The sequence below is a fragment of the Phytophthora infestans genome, genomic scaffold (assembly GCF_000142945.1).
Source record: "Phytophthora infestans T30-4 supercont1.8 genomic scaffold, whole genome shotgun sequence".
Taxonomy (NCBI): Eukaryota; Oomycota; class Peronosporomycetes; order Peronosporales; family Peronosporaceae; genus Phytophthora; species Phytophthora infestans.
Genome location: NW_003303751.1, coordinates 3,623,092 through 3,629,727, shown reverse-complemented (window position 1 = coordinate 3,629,727; position 6,636 = coordinate 3,623,092).

Genomic DNA, 6,636 nt, shown 5'->3' with positions numbered 1-6,636 from the left:
ACCGCATGTTCTCCAATCTTCTCTCTAACCCGGAACGGTCCATGCCATAGATGGGCCAATTTGCGAGCGTACCCTTCTTTCACTCGATCCAAATACAGCCACACCTGCGATCCCACTTGGATTTGATGTGGACGGGCGTCTTCGTTGTGTCGATCCGCTCGATCCTGTATCGCATTCCGCAGTCGTTCGTTCACCTGGGATCTAGCTTGCCGGTAGTATTTCTGGACTTGGTATCGCCATCGCCTTGGATCTCGGTTTCTCTTCTTGGTACTGCATACTGGAATGGCCGCTTCTAGGGTGGATTTGGGATCCCACCCATGTACCAAGTAAAATGGTGTATCACCCCGGATCCTGTCTTGGGCGGTGTTCATCGCGAAGGGGAGCCGTTCTGCGTACTCATCCCAATCCCTTTGATCCAAATCCTGGACATACATCTTGAGTGCTCTCGTGATCGTCTGCACCATGCGTTCGGCCGACCCGTTAGCTTGGGGACGATATGCCATGGTTGCTCGCTGTCGCTGCCCTAGGATCCGGTTGAATGCTCGAAAAAAATCAGACATAAAGCCTGGCTCCCGGTCATGTCTAATCATTTCGCTAGCACCAAATCTTCGGAAAACACACTCCTCGTACGATTCTGCAATGGTTTGCGCAGTTCTAGACGCACTAGCTTTGGCAATCACATATCCGGTAAACAGGTCCACCCAAATCAACAATTCTGTGTTTCCTTTGAACGACTTGGGCAACGAGGGAATATGATCCATGGCTATGATCTGGAAAGGGTAAGTCGCTCGGACATTCCCAGGTGACTCCCCTTCGATCGTAGGTCTGCCTTTGCCTGTCTCACAATCCACGCATTCACCGACATATCGTTGTACACTCTTGAATAGTCCTCTCCAATGGAAACATTCCCGGATCCGTTGGTAGGTCCGACCAATGCCCTGATGTCCGCCTTCCAAGCTAGCGTGGTAGTGGTGTAGGACATCCTGTTGCAAGGTTTCTGGCATCACCAATCTCATCAATCCATCCCGATCCTCGTGGACTCTCTTCGTAGGGGGGGCAATAGAAGAGCAAGTCGTTCAGATCCACCGCGTAATCCGTAGCGATAACGCTGTAGGATTTGGCATCCTCCCGACTTAAGTCTCGTACATCCCCCATCAGATACTTCTTTAGTCCCAGGATCCACGCTTCCTCATTCTGTGCTTTGAGGATCCGCTCGATGCGAACTCTCTTCACGAATGCTTCCTCGAGGATCGGGGGGCTGGATCCAATCCTTCCTCTGGATCTAGTGACAGCCATCACCTGGACTGTCTTTTTCCCGGATCCAACCACTACCACTTCGTCAAGTCGGTTCAACGTAACGAGATCCTGATGTTCGGCTTCTCCCTCCACTTCGACACCACATTGATTCCGTAAAGCGGCACTGGCCAAACTATCCGCACTGGCATTCCAATCTCGCTTGACATGTACCAACTCGTGATTCAACCAACCACGCAGGTGGATCATCACTTTCTGCCGTAACAGTGTTAGGGCCGGGGCCTTGCAGTCAATCTCACCCCGCACCTGTCTGATTACCAAATTTGAATCCCCACAAATCACCAGCCGTTTTGGATCTTGTCCCTTTAGTAGATCCAAACCCAGAAGGAGTCCGTTATACTCCGCTTCATTGACGGTGAGGCCTTCCGCGTAAGTGGATCTGGCCCGTACAACTTCCCATCCGGGCAATCTCCACAGTATTGCACTGTATGCTCCTCCTCCGCGTCGTACACGAGCGGATCCATCGAAACTCAGGACGTATAGATCCTCATCCACCTGTACCGTCGGGATCGGGATCTGGATCCGGCGTTTGGGCTCTTTCTTAGGGGCGATCTTAGTCAGCGCCTCATCCATCTTAGCTCGAGGAGTGATGCTCGCGGCCAAGACTCCCAGGATCTCATCTTCCCCTTTCGAACATTTCACAATTTCCAGCGTCCAAGGCGAGAGTAAAGCTGCCCACTGTCCCAAACGTCCTTGCAACCCGGCCGACTTGAACAGCCAGGCTAGCGTGGAGTGTCGAGTCAGGATCCGGATGGATCTCCCCACTAGCAGGTTATAATTTAGATCCAACACGCGCAGGAGCGCAAGTATCTCTTTCTCCACCGCTCCGTAGTTCAGTTCATTCGGCTTCAGTGTCCGGCTGACAAAGGTGACTGGATGACAGATCCCCTCATGTTCTTGCACCAGAGCTGCTGAGACTGCCCAGTCACTGGCATAAACTATTACCGTAGGTTGACGTTCCGGATCGAAATGACGGAGGATAGGTGTGGTCGCGATCCTGTTCCTCAGTTCCACAAATGCGTGTTGAGCTCGGATCCACCGAGATTCTGCCTTTTCCATGTTCTGATCCGTCGTCTCTATCCAGACTGGATCCTCTCTCTGTTGGTCTCGGAGTGGATCCAGCTCCTGTGTTAGGTCCTCTTCTGACGTCATACCACTTGGATCCCTTCGTGGATCCGACATCTCCCGGGCCAGAGCTCGTTGGATTTTCATCTGGACAGCTGGAGCGGTCATCGCAGCAAAATCTACCTCTCTTAATTCATACAACACCGCGGCAAACAGGGCGTAATCTTCGATGAACCGACTGTAGTAGTTCAAACTGCCCAAGAAGGATTGCATCGCTCGTAACGACTGTGGGAAGGACAAATCGGCTAATGAAGACAGGTCCTTAGGATTCGCCTCTAATCCCTCCTTGGAAACTCGATGGCCCAAGTAATCCACCTTGCGCATCCCCCAATAGCTCTTAACCACACTGATAGAGAGATTCCACTTAGTACACGCCTCCAGTAGGGATGTCACTCTTTCGCACAACTGATCCCACGATTCCGCCGGGATCAGAATGTCGTCGATGTAAGATCTGCGTCCTAACACAGACGGGGTCCCAGGATCTCCTGGCTCCCCCGCTTCGAATGGATCCACTTCTGCGTCACCTTCCCCGGATCCACCCGTTTCGGGCTCCGGTATTCGGGTGAACCCATAGAGGGCGTTATCGATGAGGCGTTGGTAGATCTGGGGTGCGTTCTTCAATCCAAACGGCATCCGGGTCCACTCGAACAGGCCAAACGGTGTGATGAATGCGGATATTGCGCGAGCTCGATCCGTCATAGTAACCCCCCAGAAACCACTGGCCATGTCTAGAGAGCAGTACCAGAGTACTTTATCCAAATCTTCCAATAGCTCATTGATCAGAGGCATCGGATACACCATCAATCGAGTCAGGCTGTTAACCAGCCGGTAATCAATGCACAGACGTATATCCACCCCGTTCTTCTTGATGATGATTACCACCGGCGACGCCCACGGGGACGTTGAGAAGCTGATGATCCTGGCTTGCAGCAGGCCCTTAATCAGATCCGACAGTTTTTCTCGGAACTGAGGTGCCACCTTCCGCACCCTTTGAGCGATCGGTTTCGCGTCGCCGACATCGATGTCACATTTGACTCCGTGGGCGGCGGGCGGTAACGCATTACCCTTACCGATCAGCAGATGTCGGCTTTCCCAGATCTTCTGACGCAGACGATCCACTTCAGTGGGTTCGTTCGCCCCTGGATCCACTTGGATATCATCAATCGTGACCTCCTCGGTGGTCAGTGGTACCTCCGGGATTACCGCCATACCTTCTCCCAGATCCTCGGCGTGTAGATCCCCGCCTTCACGGTAGCAGACTTGTTCATCTTCGGTCTTTGTCTGATCCACCCTTGGATCCAAGCACCGCGACTCTCCTTCGACCGTCATCCCTTCTGTCTTCGTGGGGTCGGGTATCCTGGTACTGGGGAAGTCACCGGTCGGATCCAGCCGGTCCTCTAACGAGTCTAAACCCGACGGTTCGGGTTTGACTAGCGTTGCCACTCTCGATAGGGATCCAGGCACTTTATCCAGTGGAAAGCTTGGATCCACTTGTGGATCGGCGGGATCCGGCTGTTCGGCTTTAGCCCTCTGCAATCCTTCGTCCACCGACCCTGCGTTATCTAAGGGCCGACTCTGGGGATCGTCCCCCGTCATGGATCCAACCTCCATTGCTTGGATCTCAACCCGTCGATCTCTCTGCAGGATCTTTCGCGGAGTTGGATATGAAGGCCGATCCACCAAGGGGCCAGTTGGCTCCGCCGGGAGCTCCACCTCTCCGAGAGATTCGATCTCGGTAGTCGCCTCGTACACCAGATTCTGCCATTCTCTGTAGCGGCGGGATCCCACTGACACATATCCAGGTCGCCTAGGGATACCGTCCTTCGCCAACCATCGTCCGATCTCCTCATAATGGTCCAGTAATAGTCTCTTGTCGCTGACGTTCGTGACCTGTAGGTATTGCGATCGACCTGGTCCTTGGATTACGGTAGGTACCCATTTCTCGCCCCGAGTGACCCACAGTTTCTCATGTTCCACCCACTTCAACCGGTCTGACAGCTCCCAAGTTTCCCCGGGCTCGATCCAGGTGGTCTTATCCGCCCTTATGATCCTCATCTTCGCTCCATACAACGGCCGTCGTCCGCTGAGCTGGATCCGCATCTCGTCAGGGAAACAAAGTGTCCCATCCGCCAGATCCAACCTCACTCCGGCTGGCACCATGAAATCCATCCCAAGGATGGCGTCTTGACCAGCGAGATCCCCGACCCAAATGTCAAACCAATACACCAAACAACCTGCCAGCGTGATCTTAATTCGCGTTCTCCCGTTTGTACGGTATACGCCTTCACCAATCCCAACACAATCTTGGATCCGACTCCCATCCACTTGGCACCCAACCTTACGAGCAAAGGCGGTATCCAGTATAGACACCTCGGCACCACTATCTAGAAGTAGGATTGCTTTTTCATTGTTGATCTTGCCCCCTACCTTGGCTTGTCTGAACCACTTTCCTGGGGCATGGTACTTCCAGTATCCACGGGACTCCCCTGTTAGCAGATCCATGGATCCAACATCCTCAGATCCACAGGATCCAGTGACCAGACAGACCTTAGGTGGATCTGCAGTGACCTCACCCTTGGTAGGCTCAAACCATCGACCATGTTGGCGTTTCTCCCAGTAACCACGTGTCTCTCCTCTTTGTAGATCCAGGGTTGAAGAGACTTTGGATCTGGAAAACTCGTCCACTTGGCGCAAACTAGAGACCCTGGCAACTGACACTTCATGTAGATCACGTGTATTATCGACTGGATCTAGGGTCCTGTTACCTGGATCTAGCGATGTCTTGTTCACAAATGCATAAATGCAGTACCTAGAACGCTCGGCTCGTACCGGATTCAAACCCGGCGAGCGTCCTAGTTTAACATCTTCTCTGCCACTTCCGGCAACATCCCTCGGTGCTTGGCTGGATCAAACCATTGGCGGATCTGGTTGTAGAATTCTTCCATCGGGCACTTGCCGACGTCGTGAATCTCGCCACACCCGCGACACACGTAGAAGCAATGATCCCCGGGATGACCTTTCTTGCCACACTTCTCACAGACCAGATGTTTCCAGCATCCAGATTCAGTGTGCTTCCGGGATCCGCACTGCGAACACCTGACTTGTGCTGCCCCGTCCATGAGATCTCGGGATCTGTACATCCCACGGTCCCCGAGTACGGTATCCCCCGGTCGAGAGTTGTCTCCTGTCTTCGCCGTTCGATCGTTGGACGCAGTGAGACAGACTCGACGGTAATCTTCAGGGTCGGAGTCCGAGCCGTCGGATCCTGACTCAGTTCCTGAGTCGGGCGCCGTGACTTGGTGGACACGTCGATCTGGGGCCGTAGGCGTCGGAGCCTTTTGGCGATACTTGCCGGACCCGACCGCCGCCTTCTTCTGGCGGTGTTTCGCGCGATCCACCGCCCGCAGTACTTCTTCAAGCTCGTCTGCGTCAGGAAGTCGTAGCAGGGTCAGCCTGTCGGCCAGATCCACATCTCCCAACGTCTCGATGAAATGATCCACGTGTTCCCGCAGTACCTTGGATCCCCCATCCTTGATCTTCAACTTGGCCCGTAGACCGGCCACATTTAGTCGATGTAGATATTCCAACGGGGATTCATCCGATCTGCGGCGAGCATGGTAGTATTGTCGTGCCACCGACACTCCTAATCCACAGTACTGGGTCTGGAAACTGCGCAGCAAATCTGGCCACTTGTTCCTGGTTGATCTGCCCAGCTGCCGATACCAGTTCCTGGCTGGCCCCGCTAGCAGATCCGCAAAGGTCAGACACTTCTCAGCATCCGACGCTTGATCTCTCATGAGGGCCGACTTGACTTTGCTGATCCATGTTCTCGCTCGGTCCTCATCTTGATCCTTGCCCGTGAACTCCTTCAAGTCCGATATAGCTGAGATCCGTACCCTCTGGATCATGGACGATCCACCTGCCCCGGCTGTGGCCGTTGCTACCACGGCTGCCGAAGTGGATGGGCCATCCAGATCGTCTGGGTCGAACTCATCATGGGAGTTGTCCCCCTCTACTGACTCCATCTCCACGTCCCGTGCTCCATGTTCGTGGAGCACTTGCACTTGTGGCACGGGCGCTCTCATACCCTGTTCGGCCAGGAAGCGATTCATCGCAGCTTCAAAGTGCCGCTGCAGGGTGCCCGAGGAAGTGTCGGAAGAGCCTGTGGCCGTCTGGTCCACTGGCGGGACTGGATCC